This window comes from Oncorhynchus mykiss, chromosome 18 (genome assembly GCF_013265735.2).
Source record: "Oncorhynchus mykiss isolate Arlee chromosome 18, USDA_OmykA_1.1, whole genome shotgun sequence".
NCBI classification, from domain to species: Eukaryota; Metazoa; Chordata; class Actinopteri; order Salmoniformes; family Salmonidae; genus Oncorhynchus; species Oncorhynchus mykiss.
Window position 1 is genome coordinate 39554006 of NC_048582.1, and position 15162 is coordinate 39569167.

The 15162-nt window shown below is 43.9% G+C and overlaps 1 protein-coding gene across 5 annotated transcripts in view; it reads right to left on the minus strand.

Annotated features, from left to right (window-relative positions):
- Positions 1-12486, minus strand: part of LOC110496815 (glutamate receptor ionotropic, kainate 5) — a 99066-nt gene extending 86580 nt beyond the window's left edge. For 4 of the 5 annotated variants that reach the window (XM_036952753.1, XM_036952758.1, XM_036952756.1 and 1 more), the window contains exons 1-2: positions 11697-12485; positions 5500-7360 (exon numbers count right to left, since the gene is read on the minus strand). The gene's annotated coding sequence lies outside the window, so the exon portion shown is untranslated. Of the gene's footprint in view, positions 1-5499; positions 7361-11696 lie in introns of all 5 variants that reach the window. The other variant, XM_036952757.1, reaches the window with a different exon arrangement.
- Positions 12487-15162: the final 2676 nt, after the last annotated feature.

The window sequence follows — 15162 nt, forward strand, 5'->3', positions numbered from 1 at the left end:
CACACTCCCCCTCCTTTTTGACTTCCCCGAAGCCGCTGTATGATCCTGAAGCTGCATGGGACAATCCACCGAGTACCACGTGCATAGTGCCATCCTCCAGCCACGTTTCAGTAAGACCTATAATATTGCAGCTCTTAAAGTCTTTCTGATACGAGACTCTCGAACGAAGCTCATCCATCTTATTCTCCAGTGACCGGACATTTGCTTATAAAACAGATAGGAGCGCCGTTCGGTTTCCTCTTCGCCTCAATTTCACCAGGACTACATATTGTCTCCCGTCTCTACGCATGCATCGTTTTAGTACCCAGTGGAACAAAGGAATAGGGTCCGGTATGAACAGTGGAACAGCTGAGTCGGAGTTGAAGTCTTATTTGAAGTCGAAATTGAGGTTAGTAACTGTCATCTGTGGTGGCGATGTCATTACTGAAACGGTCTGTAGCCGCCAAACGGCAACCCTTCTTAGTTAGTAGAGACCTTGTCAGTAGAACAGAGTTTGTGGACGAACGAACATCTGTTTGGAGGTGAACACTGATGTCATTAGCTAGCTGGTTAGCCATTATACCTTGTGGGTGAACTGTCCCTTGTCAGTGAATGTCAGAGCTGTTTACTAAGTAATGGCCTTGCTACAACATTGAGACATTGATGCTTGGCCAATGCTGATGGGAGGACCCTGTGAAGGCTACCTGCACCACTTTTGCACACTCACGATTAGGCTTTTGTTGTCACTGAATATTACTGGAATCAGAAGTAAGTGAATAGCTGTTTTTTGTATGATTCCCTAATAAAGCTTGACATTTTTCTATACCTACAAAGGTAACTATGACAACTGTTCTATTCCAAATGTGGTTTATTTATTCTACCAATCCTTTTGATTGATTCATTCCACTCTACAGCACCCAACACACAGGTAAACTAAGAAAAATCTGGATATTTTACACAAAGATGTGACAATTGCAGATCAGCAATCTTTTCAACAATAATCAACCACATAACCAGGCACTGACTGAACCGCAACCTTCCCAAACAAAGTCCTTGACAAAGCTGCACATCTCAAAATATGAATACGCTGGTTTATTGTCAATTTGCTCTGGGTAATACCATTTAAATATGAGGAATGACTCATTTGAATACACATTTACACCCCTTACTGTGAAAAGACTAATTGTAGTCTTTTCGAATCCATCTCTTAAAGGCCCAGTGCAGACAAAAATGTGATTTCCTGTGTTTTACATATATTTCCACACTATGAGGTTGGAATAATACTTTGAAATTGTAAAAATGATGATAATGCCCTTTTAGTGTAAGAGCGGTTTGAAAAGACCGCCTGAAAATTCACCCTGTTTTGGGTGGGGTGGAGTTTTGGCCTGCCTGGTGACATCACTAGGCGATGAATAAGTTGATAGACCAAGAGAGTTCCAAACCTGTCTGCCAATAACAGCTTGTTTTCAGTTTTACCCTCCCCACTCAGACCACTCCCAGACAGTCCTAGCAAAATTCTTGCTTGAGAAATCACAGTAACGTGCTTAATTTATTATCCCAGAAATGATTTGATATTGAGATAAAAACGGCTGCATTGGGCCTTTAAACTTTTTGTCGCTAGCCCATTCTGAAGAAAATGCCAAAGGATGATCTTTGATGCGTAAATTATTACATGAAAAAGGTAGTTCTACCTCATTGTCTGTAAGAGAGGTCAGGAGGATTTCAAAATTCCAAAAGGTGTCAACAAAGATGGACTGCGCAGCAATAGAAGAGGACACCATGGGAATGCGTTTTTAGTCCTCACTCTCTCGATTTGACTGCAATGCTGACATCCCAGCACATAGGAAGGCTCTAGAACTCTATATTTGTCACTTCTGCCACTGGCCGACTGGGACATCCTTTACTGCCGACATCAACTATGTGACAAATTGCTAACAAAATGGAACGATCCGATCCACCAATAGCATGGTGACAAAACCCAGCTGAGGCTGTCCCACGAGGACATGCTTTGACCCAAACTCCTGTCCTTTTCCACTGTCCTCCGCCTTCCATACAGCTGGACAGTGCTTCTTCGTGTGTGTGTGTGCGCATCTGTGCGTGTGTGTGTTTCTAGTGGCAGTGTGTGCAGCATGTGCTGAGCTGTGTGGCTGCAGAGCCTGACAAGCCAGCAACGTGCCACAGTAGAAGCAGCGCCCCGCTCCAGCGAGCGGCATTGACTAAGCAGCTCAGCTCAGAGACATGAGTTCAGTGCTGCACACACTCCAAGCCAAGGTGCTCATCAGCTGATGTAAGGCCACCAGGCCTATAATCACTCTAACTAATCATAACCTACTATCTTACTTCCTATGACTGATATCGGCTCTCAGCGCCCTCGCAGAAGTGTCTGTGATGTGTATTTCTATCTGGCTGCGAATGTGGACCCCTTTGTCTCCTGTGAGATGGTACTTAGAAAGTGTTGCCAAGGTTGAGAAGAATAGAGGACTTCAATTCAATTGTTTTTGGAGGAAAACATAATTGATGCCCATTCAAATGATAATTCCTAGCGACACACAATCTGGAATTTGAATATCGTTCATATACATACTTGACTTATACCCACTGCTAATCAATTGGAAACACAGACGTGTTGTATAACATTGGACATGTAGGCTGCATTGTGGTTCATCCTTCATTTTCACGAACATGCATGGGTAGATGAATCCAGATAGATCTGACATGTATCATTATGAATTCATCAACAGAGTGGTGTTCTGTGTGACTGACAGAAATCCTCACCAATTTTAACAAAACAATCTGATCGCTAACATGAATCACCATAACTGAATGATTACGTGTCCAAGTTCATGCAGCTGTTGTTAATCAACATAAAGCCATTTGATTTCTGATGACTGATATTCCCCACACATCAAAAGATGACCTCAAAAACATACATTCTGAAACGCCAACTCCGTAGCGCCAACTCCGTAGCGTCAAACTGCATAATATCAACTCTGAAACCAGAATAATGGATAATAGATTGACAATTCTTATTCAATTCTCAAGCTATAGCACAAACTCCCTGACTTTTCCGGGTAAGAGTTTTGTCTGGGGTGAAAAAAGAGGCCATTTCCATCTAAGCGATTAACTGTAAAAGGGAGTGATTTTCCTCCATCTAGTTCAAGCAGAATATCAATATAGCTTTCGAATTATCGACAAGGCCCAGTGTGTGGCCTGGACAGTGATAGAGGAGGTCTTAGCACTCTACAATATACAGAGCTCTGCAGAGCTAAGAGGTGTCAGTGGAGTTGGACTGAAAGAGCACAAAGAAAAATGATCTTAATCATAACATATCCCACGGTTACTTATTGGCAGAAATAGCGTCCTTGGTGCTTCTCGGAAATGCTGTCGGTGCAGATTGTCCATCTATCTATAGGCCTTGGATGTGGTGGAATTACATTCGGTGGGCCCATCAATTACTATCCCAGGGTTAATACAATGTATGGTGTGAGTATAGTTCTGCTGCCACGTGGACTATTTAGCATGTCATGTTTTTTTACATTTGGATGTTATGCACACTCTGTATGATAAGATGTTTTTCTAGTGAAGGTGGAGTGGTAAACACTTAGTACACATCATGTAAAGTGTAGGTCTTGCTTTGGCATACACAGTACATCAAAAGCCACATACACACCAGGGTTGGGATCTACTCGAATTGAAGGCAGTCAATTCAGGAAGTAAACAACAATTACAATTCAATAAACCAAAAAAAAGGGCATTTATTTTCAACAACTTCTCAATAAAGTGAAAAGTAGTTGTTTCAAATGTTTTTAATTTTCTGAATTTTAAATTCAAATCACTTCCCGAATTGACTGCCATCAATTCGAAATGAGCCCAATCCTGATACACACACACACAATTCCATTTTGGACAGTAGTTACACCTAATGGAAACAGGTTATTTTTTACATTAAATGATTGACACAGATCTACTCAGGCAATCATGTTGACCTAATTAGAAGTACCTCCCAAATGAAACAATTGTGTCAGTTTAAGCTCTGAGTTGCATTCATCCTAACTGCTAAATTAAAAAAAAGCATTTATTAACTTTTTTTAAAATCAACAACAAACAAAGATTTAAGTAGGGAGCTTTGCACTCCCATCTGCTTCTTGCTCATCCATGAGCTTTTCTACCAGCTCCTAAACCAACAGGGTTGAAGGTACAGCGTATCAACCAACATACCAGTTTAAAGGGATACTTCAGGATTTTGGCAATTCCATTTATCTGCTTCCCAAGAGTCAGATTATCTCGTGCAAACCATTTTTATGTCTCTGTGTCCAGTGAAGGAAGTTAGCTCTAGTTTCACAGGTCAATGCTAATTAGTGTTAGCACAATGACTTGTAACCTATGGGTATCTGCTTGCATGCAAAATCCCGAAGTATCGCTTTAACTACAACAACATTCTCAGTAATGGTTACATAAACGTTTTACTTTGTACATGTGATTGTTTATCTAACTTGGTTGAATGCACTGACTGAAGTCACTCTCGATAAAAGTGTCTGCTTAATGACCAAAATGTAAATGTAAATGTACAAATGTCTGATTGCAAAGCATGCTGGGTATTAGTCTAATGAGGTCTGTCCCCCAAAAAAGAAAAAACTCTGTGACCAAACGAAATTTGATCAGTTCATTTCTACATGAATGAATCTGGTGCACATCAAGTCCCACCGAGTTAAGTAAATTCTAAAAGAGACGATTACATTCCGCCAGAAAACATGAATTGATTGTGTAATGTTCACAAAATATGATAAGAGCAAAACTTAAGGGCAGCCAAAATATTTTTGGGGAGTGCAGACTGAAAGCTTGTAAATCAACACATTCCATCAAACACATATAAAAGGAAAAAACGAACACACACATAATTAACACAAGCACATTGCAGAGAAGACACAACCATACCTGTATAATTAAGCAATAAGGCCCAAAGGGGTGTGGTATATGGCCAATATACCACGGCTAAGGGCTCTTCTTAAGCGTGACTCAACGCAGTGTGCTAGGACACAGCCCTTAGCCGTGGTATATTGGCCATTTATCACAAACCCCCGAGTTGCCTTATTGCTATTATAAACTGGTTACCAACCTAAATAGAGCAGTAAAAATATATGTTTTGTCATACCTGTGGTATACGGTCTGATATACCACAGCATTCAGCCAATCAGCATTCAGGGCTCAAACCACCCAGTTTATAATTATCTACAATCATGCACAAAGTACCTCAGGTGCATCATTCATCATCAACACTACTGCCTTCCTCACATGTAAATACATCTCACACACATACACAAAAAAAAACACACACACACACACCGACTAAACCGGTCTACCCTTTACTAGAGAGCATTACTTACTACAAGCTCGCCACTATAATCAAACGAAGGGAGAGACGCCTTAACAGGAGGCAAGGTACCTGTAGAGTAGACACACAATGGCGCACTCACACACCAACTGAGAGGGGAGAGCGAGAGGAAAGAGAGGTATACTCACAGAATGAATCAGACGACACCAGGAGCCGATATCAAAAGATTCCCGCGGATGCAAGCCGGCTTAGTCCCGGCGGGGAGTGGGATGCCCCCACGGATAAAAGGAATGGAGCGAGAGGAGTAAGATCCGAGAGGAGCGGAGGGAGGGGAGGAAGAGAAAGGAGTTGGGGGGTGTCGTGAGGGACTGGGTCTCTGGGCTTTGGGAGGGTTTTCTGTTTCTTTTCACCAAGTAGTCTATTCTTTTTGATATGGTGATACGGTGTATTACGGGGGAAACCTATATAGGAGTAATGTCCAACCCCTGGGTTTGTTCTTTAATAGGAAATGATTCCCTCAGGGTGCAAAATGATGCATTTTCTACAGGAGTGAAAAATATCCAACAGCAGTGGGGAAAGGGGATTTAGACGGAGGTGAAGGTGAAGTATCTAGCTTTCTGCCCTGGTGGAGCGATGAACAGACGGCAGAATGAACGAGTGTGTGCTGTTAACAAATAAAAGAGCCGGGAGGAAAAAGAACGTTCTGTTTCAATTGGAAAAAAATAACTCTTTCATTCTCCCGCCTTCCCTTGCGGCGAACGGGGCGAACAGTCCTCAAAAGGGATCTCGTTCCGAGATGAAAAGAAAAAAACTAAATTAAAGAGGAAGGCGATAATGACATCTGTCTGTGGCACCTGTACCCCTCTCTCTTTCGGGTTCCCTCTCTCTTCCTCTCTCTGTCTATATCTATCCCACTTGACTGGCAAGATTAAGGCATATAATGCAATTCTCTTAATTGGCCCCGGTTGTGGCGACAGTACAATCATTCAGAAGCACTCGTTTTTGCTCTCTCTCTTTCACTCCCCCACCCCCCTCTCTCTTTTTGTTCTCTTACACTCTCCCCTTCGCCTGACGAATAGCAAGGAAGGCAGTGCAGAGAATGCCAATGACACTGGGTGGGTGTCAGTCTAAAGGTTGGGATCCCACCGTTACCCCACTATCTGACTGAAATGGCCCCCTGATCCTTACCCAGACCCCCCACTCTATCCATCCCCCTGCTCAACCATCCCTACGGATTCTCTCCTTTCTCTCCCCTCTCCTCTATAACCGGGCTTCTGAAAATGTCAGCCGGCCTCTCTCTCACTTTTCTCTTTTAGACACTCCACACCTGTTCCCCCGCTTGACACTCTTGGTTAATCTCTCTCTTTCTACCTCTCCCTTCCTTATCTACACCTTTTGTTGTTGTTGTAATTGGTTTGTTTCAGGTGTACTTCTCACCGGGAGGGCGGAAGATTTTCACGCAGTCTCTTAGAGTAAGCCAAACATAATTAGGCTACTCAAAAGCATACGTGAAATGATGGGAATATGAAAGAGATGGGCAGATAATAACCTAGTTGCAATTTCAAACGATCGCTCAGTTCTGGGTTGTGAGAGTGAATCCACTGCTTTGTAGATCACAGAAGGATACAAAGAGTGTTTATGTTGAAACAAGATTATCTGGAACTAAAGGATTTTCGGAATCCAATACATTACTGTACTTCCTACATGACAGCCGCATCACCTCGTGTGAGACATCTTGGCAGGAAATTCACGGGTACCAATGGTTTTCCTGTCTTTTAGTTCTCACATCCACTTGTCATCATACATAAAAAAATTACCCAAATCCGCTCGTCACTCAACGTGGCAGCAAAACACTGAGGCTGTGAACGGAACGGGTTGCCATGGCACCACCGAAAGGAAGCAAGCTTGATGCAAAGTCTTTAGGTGTGAAGGATGCGGGGTACTCTAGAGGTTATCACACAGAAGAGTGGCCCCATGGAGGGAAGTGTGGTCCTTGTCAGGGCAGGAAATGGACGCCAGGTGAAAAGGTCTCCAGGAGTGATTCGGGATCTGTAGTGAAAGAGAGAAAAAGAGAAAGAGAGAGAGACAGAGAGAGAGAGACAGAGAGAGAGACAGAGTGCGTTTCAGCATTTCAACATCATACTGTATTGTATACCCAGTCATTATTCACCATCTCCCAGAAAATGCACTGTAAAAAGGCCGCATTTTATGGGACTTATTCCATTTATTTGTCAGGGGGCCGTGTTCAATTACAACATCAATTTCATAAGAAATGTATAGCAGGCACAGCCACCTTTGTAGTTATGCAAACTATCATTGTTCATCCAATTTTAAATGTGTGGTTCCGCTGACTTGAATCATACTTTGTTTTCGAGGTAAACAACACTATTTGTTCAACTCGGGAATGAATGTTAGTATAACATTATATGTCTCATGCAGTTTACAGCAGGTATAAAGGGTGCGTTGAAGCGCTTTTGGGCTAACTCCCTCAACAACGCAGAACATTAGTCAGTAACAATAATATCAATAACAAGTCAAGAACAACAAGCAATAGGAGCAATATGAGACGTAGTATGCATAGTACTTACTACACGGTCATAATGAACCGTACTTACAAATATTGTAGAAAAAGCAGCATTGACTGTGTGTATGCCTGTGTGTGAGTTTTGAGTGCGTGTGGCTGGGTTTGTGTGTAAGGGTTGGATGTGCGGGTCGTCGGTGGAAATAGACTCTAAAGGGCAGATAGTCTCTGAGATGAAACTAGTCTCTAAGGTGCAGTTCTGTGCAGGGAGGCAGCTAGAGTTAGCTGTTCAGCAGTCAGATGGGTCTAGTGGTAGTAGAATCCTCGTAGCCTGCTGGTCCGAGACTGTGTACCAGGTGGCAACAGTGTGAACACGCCGTGGCTCAGGTGACTGGGGACTTGCAGGGGCTTGCTTCCATTCAACCACAAGAGCATTCACGAGGTCGGGGCACTGATGTCGGGCGATTAGGCCTGGATCGCAGTCGGTGTTCCAATTCATCCCAAAGGTGTTCGATGGGGTTGAGGTCAGGGCTCTGTGCAGGCCAGTCAAGTTCTTCCACATGGATCTCGACAAACCATTTCTGTATGAACCTTGCTTTGTGCACGGGGGCATTGTCATGCTGAAACAGGAAAGGGCCTTCTCCAAACTGTTTCCACAAAGTTGGAAGCACAGAATCGTCTAGAATGTCATTGCATGCTGTAGTGTTAAGATTTCTCCTCACTGGAACTAAGGGGCCTAGCCCAAACCATGAAATACAGCCCCAGACCATTATTCCTCCTCCACCAAACTTTACAGTTGGCACTATGCATTCGGGCAGGTTCTCCTGGCAGCCGCCAAACCCAGATTCGTCCGTCGGACTGCCAGATGGTGAAGCGTGATTCATCACTCCAGAGAATGTGTTTCCACTCCTCCAGAGTCCAATGGCGGTGAGCTTTACACCCCCCCCCCCCCCCCCCCCCCCAGTTGACGGTTGGCATTGCACATGGTGATCTTAGGCTTGTGAGCGGCTGCTCAGTCATGGAAACCCATTTCATGAAGCTCTCAAGAAAAAGCTATTGTGCTGACATTGCAACCGAGGACAGACGATTTTTACCCGCTACACGTTTCAGCACTCTGCGGTCCCGTTCTGTGTGCTTGTGTGGCCTATCACTTCGCAGCTGAGCCATTGTTGCTCCTAGACATTTGCACTTCACAAGTAACGGCACTTACAGTTGATGGGGGCAGCTCGAGCAGGGCAGAAATTTGACTAATTGACTTGTTTGACTACTTGACAGGGCGGCAGGTAGCCTAGTGGTTAGAGCGTTGGCCTAGTAACCGAAAGGTTGCAAGATCGACTCCTCTGAGCAGACGAAGTTCCTAGGCTGTCACTGTTCCTAGGCCGTCATTGAAAATAAGAATTTGTTCTTAACTGACTTGCCTAGTTAAATCAAAAATGGTTGGAAAGGTGGAATCTCTTAACGGTGCCACGTTGAAAGTCACTGAGCTCTTCTATAAGGCCAACCGTCAGCAACGGGTGTGGCTGAAATAGCCGAATCAAGGGCGTGTCCACATACTTTTGTACATATAGCGAATGCTCTTCTAAGTAAGTGCTTACACAGACAAGGAGGACTCTATGGTATCTTCCCTGTAACATCAACATTTACACTCTGTACTTAAAAGGCCGCACTGCTTCAAACGTACGCTGTCTCAATGTTTCCTCACTGTTGCCATGACATTAGCAGCGCGGTCATATCATATACATTACCACCAAGGGCGTTCATTTCAGAAAATGCAGAGGCTGTTCAAAAAGGAGGGGGGGGGAATGTGTTTGAAGGTGTAGCCACAGCGGTGGACATTGGAGATTCTACCATTCTACCAACATTTTGACTAACATTTGCCTAACGCTAGCGCCCTTTACGTAACGCCATCAGTGGCAGCGGGAGCCGAACGCGCACAGCTTGCACGCCTTAGCGGGGGACGGCGGTCAAGTGGCCTCTTGTGTTCCGCATGTAGCTACCAACTAGCAACTACAGTCTGATTTAGCACTTAGCAAATGGAGCTACCCGGCTTCACTGCAACACTCCAGCCGAAAGTGCATCTGCAGAGCACAACAGCTCGCATGTAGCTATTGTGAGCGAATTCTTTGTGTGGATGCTTCCAACTCCTGGGAGACAGATAGATAGATGTTTGAATGTGTGAGAACTGAAAGTGTGTGTGTGGTGTGTACGGTGAGTAGGAGTTTGGAGTTCATGTGGCGTGACGGTGAATGGTGATGGCAGGCAAATTAGCTGGATGGAGAGGTCACAGGCGGAGGATGCCCCTAATAGCATATCTCAGATCAGCTTTTCCTTATCCCTGCCCTGACCGTAAACCTCTCAGAGATTAAACATAAACTGTCCCTGGATCTGTGCTTAGGGGCAACTTTCCAGTGGGAAAGATACAGGTTCAACTGCGGCAGGGTAGCCTAGTGGTTAGAGCGTTGGACTAGTAACCAAAAGGTTGCAAGATTGGATCCCCCGAGCTGACAAGGTAAAAATCTGTCGTTCTGCCCCTGAACAAGTTAACCCACTGTTCCTAGGCCATCATTGAAAATAAGAATATGTTCTTAACTGACTTGCCGAGTTAAATAAAGGTAAAAAAAAAATATCACAAGCCTTTTAAAAATGAGTAATGTCTCCTAAGCATCTCTGTTTACATCATCTGGGTTATATATTGAGGCCTAGACAAAATAAGTGCTGGTTTGCTCTGATATCATCTCCAATATTTCAATGTAATTTAGGACTTCTGTTTCCAAACCCATGAGTCATTGTTTGTAAATCACAGTTCTCTCTCATTTGTGTCATTATTCGTTAGGCTTCACGTTGTTTTAGTCACAGGGTCATCTTTGTGTCTTCATACGGTAAAGCACCATTTACGTCTCAGAATGGAGAAACCTGTGGTACAGCCAGATGGCAAAGCAGTAGGTGTGTGTGTCTGTACCCCTTTCTGCATCATGGTTGTAGGCATCTTGATAAAGAATGTGTGCCAGGGTGTGTGTGTGTGTGTGTGTGCGTGCGTGCGTGCGAACGAACGTAAGTCTGTGTATGTGCACGAGAACTCAACACATCCCCCCTGAGGTGTAGCTATAGCGTTATTGAACAGACACTGGTTTGTCATTGCTGTGTTCTATTCCAGAACGTCGCCTGCAGCCTGCGGGACAACAGGACCCTGCCTCCCGCTATTTAGACCCGCTGCAGCAACCCAACGGAGGCACACAGAGTGATGGTGATCTCAGTAACAGAACACAGCTTGTGCTATTATGACCCCGTCACCCCGAGTGCCATCTAGTGTTAGCATTAGCGTACAGCCATTACAGTCCTTATGGCTTTTCAGACACTGACCAAAAATATGAGTCTATGGAGCTGAGATGATGCTGGTGGTTAGTGGTTTGGGGGTAATCATGGAGGTTGAGTAGGGGTGAGGGAACTTGGGGGGTGAAGAAGGGAGTGGGATTATGTGGAGAACCGGGGGTGGGGAGTTCGCTGTGAGTGGCGGTTTTTGACCGGTTGAACGTCGGTTGACATCCAGGCTCGTTCATACAGTATGTATGCACCCTCGATGGGTGGCTGGGTGGGTGATGGCGGGAATGAGTGACGAAAGAAACGAGGGAAAGAGGGGAGCGAAAGACAGAGGGGGGGGCGATAAAATGGCTGATGGATGACCATAGTCGATATAGGAAGGGGGGGGGGGGGGGGGGGGGGGTTGATTGATGGAGAACAATGGACAAATAACGACCAGCGAGATAAAGATGTAACAGAAATAAGAACGGGGATGAGAGAGAGGGAGGAGGAGGAGATGAGGGGGAGAAGGGGGAGAAAAGAGGAGAGGGAAAAACCCACACTCACCCATCTCAGTCCCCTTTCCATGGGCGAACGAACGGTTAGCCCCTGCTAGATCAGCAGTTAGCGGTTGCCACGGAGAGCGAGTGAGGGAGCCCTCAGCCAAATGCCAAACGGACGGCTATTACCAGCGTGTGTGCCAGCAACGGGAAAAAGAGAGCGAAAGGAGAGAATGGGAGGAGGAGGAAGGGGGGGAAACGAGGGAGAAAGCCGAGGAGAGGAGCAGAGGAGAGAAGAGCAGAGTTGCGCGTTGCAGGCGCAATAGAGACACTATGACCCTATCAGGTCTGTGTCCTTTAAGCATTCCCCGAATCCCCCAAAATCCGTCCTGTCCAAATACCCTTTTACGAACAGAACGACAGATCACTTTCTTTCCATGAAGCCAATCACAGCTCCAGACTCTATTGACAGGTAGACGGATACACACACTCAAATAAAATGCAGAGCAAACGCTGTCGCAATGACACCCTGGTTACGGCTCCACAGGCTGTCACAAGAAGATGACAGGAATCGACCCCCTCCTCTCTGGGCTTCTGTGGTGCTCCTTTTCTTCATAAAGACCAGTCCATTTGGAGATGAGTGAAAGCTGTGTAACTGTTCCCCTGTTCTTTTTGACTCCTCTTTTTTCTATCTAACGCCTCTTGTCCTGCTGTCCCTCAGTATTGGGCTCGCTGTATTTCCTGTGGGGCTAGCGAAGGAACGGACTGCATTCAGCACTACCAGCAAGCTCCTTGCTCTCTCTCTCTCTCTTCATTGTACCTCCATACCTCTTCAGCTCTCTCCAGTCCAATCGTCTCTCTCTCTCTCTCACTCTCTCTCTCTCTCTCTCTCTCTCTCTCAAAAGATAAATATCAACTGGCTGCCACCCTTTCATCCCCTACTGTCAATCAAGGACACAACATAAAATAAACATCAGCCCGCCTCTCTCTCATGGGCGCACAAACACACACACGCTAAAACACACACACTAAAACACAGACAGACACACAGGCATATAGTAACATACGCGCACAGTACAAAATCAAATCACATTGTATTGGTCACATACACATGGTTAGCAGATGTTAATGCAAGTGTAGCAAAATGCTTGTGCTTCTAGTTACGACAATGTAGTAATAACCAACAAGTAATCTAACAATTCCACAACAACTACCTTATACACACAAATGTAAAGGGATGAATGAGAATACGTACATATAAATACATGGATGAGCGATGGCCGTGCGGCATAGGCCAGATGCAGTAGATGGTGTAGAATACAGTATATAGATAAGAGATGAGATGAGTAATGTAGGATGTGTAAACATTAATTTCAGAACCTTGTGGTCATTTTTCAAAACTCTAGACACAAAACTCAAAACTGTCATCACTTGAAACACAGGCTGTCCCATGTTCAAAACATTGCACAGTGCATTCATATCTTTAAAGAAACCTTGCACTTGCAGAATCATTGGTTCGAATAACTAATTTATCATGAAATACCATAGGAAACATTCATTTAGATCACCCACACACAATATACCGATAGTTTCACTGTGTAGTTGTTAGTACAATCATTAAATATTGTAGTACAAAATATGTGATATATGTTTGTTTATGGTACTACACGTAAATACATCACTGTAAAAGGACTAGTAAAGAGAATACTACAGACACAGTGGAATCATTGAACAAAATCTGACATTTATTGATGAAATACAATAAAATCATTCATAGGTTCCTTTGAATCAGAGCAAAAATAATTAGCTACAAAAAATAAAAAAAACTACAGTAAAACATCAACTGCAGTGTTCCTCACCTGGCTTACTGTAAAAAGCTGAACAAAGGATTGATTACTGTACTTCTATATTTCCATCAACCCTGTCTTGTGGATTTGGCCACAGGTTCTCATCCACATCACAATGGATGTTTTCATTAGCCAAACATCTTGGGAAGATTCTTTGGGCAAATCCAGGCCTGACACTGGTCTGCAGTGGTGTCATTGCATGCGTCATCCATGGCCTGGAGAAGGGCGGCTTGTTCGCGAGGGCGCCTATCATATACCTTCCACCCCCATGTGGAGAAAAATTATTCATTTGGGTTTTAGGAAATGAGAGTATGGGGGTGAGTACAGGGTGGTAAATTGTGGATGGGTCTGAAACCATGCTTGCACCATTTGAGCATGGTGGAACCTGACATTATCCCACACAATGACATAGGTCGTGCCATCAGCTCTACAGGCCTGATTTAGCCCATCAAGGAAGGTTACATTCGAACAGCGAATCATGTGGCTGCCTGCAACTCAAAATATAGAGTATATAGAGTAGAGAGCTTTAGTTGTTGTTCGACCTAACATTAGAATGGGCAACTTTGACCGTGGTATGATTGTTGATGCCACACATAGTGATTCCAGCATCTCAGAAACAGCTGCCTTCCTGGGATTTGTACGCACTACAGTCTCTAGAGTTTACAGAGAATGGTGCGATAAACAAAACACATTCAGTGAGCGGCAGTTCTGTGGGAAAAAACACCTTCTTAATGAGAGAGGTCAGAGGAGAATGTCCAGACTCATTCAAGCTAACAGAAAGGCCACAAACGCTCAAATAACAGCTGTTTAAAACAGTGGTGTGCAGAAGGGCATCTCTTAACGTACAACACCGTGAATAATTCAGGCTGTTGTGGAGGCAAAATGGGGTCCTAGTATTAGATAGGTGTACCTAATAAAGTGGCCGGTGAGTGTACAGTAATGTCAAATCTGAAAACATGGTCTGGAAAAGTGGTACATGGGACCATAGAAACAGTGTCTGATAAAGAATGATGATGAAATATTACCATAGATATAGATAATGTAGTCCAATTGGTTCATGTTCCACAGTAATTGGTATCAATGGATCTCGTTATCCTGAAACTTTCACATGGAATATCGTTCGTCAGTTTCCATAAAACTATGCATTAAGAGTAACGCAACAGTTACTTATCATTTTGAGCAGTTGTATCAATTGATAGTTAGATCATTGTAATGAAATGAATAGACAGTCATCTCAGATTGTAAAGTGTGAGTTGCATTTTGAAATGGTAATACTTTGATTTTAAGTTGTGTCATTTTGAACAGGTGATTTTAGTTCAACGAACAAAAAATGATCATAGCTTTATGTGTATTGTATCCAAGTAATTGGGAAAAGTGTTACAGTTTTGAAAATGTTTCATTTTGATCATTGGTTGTGAGTTTTGTGTCTACAGTTTTGAAAAATGATATGAAGGTTCCAAAATTAGTGCCAAAGTGATTGTAAAAAACTAAAGTGACTAGGGATACTTTTATTAAGTCCATTTATTTAAGTGGTCAGAGATTTGAGTCTGTATGTTGGCAGCAGCCTCTCTATGTTAGTGATGGCTGTTAAACAGTCTGATGGCCTGTTTTTCAGTCTCTGAGTCCCAGCTTTGATGCACCTGTACTGACCTCGCCTTCTGGATGACAGCGGGGTGAACAGGCAGT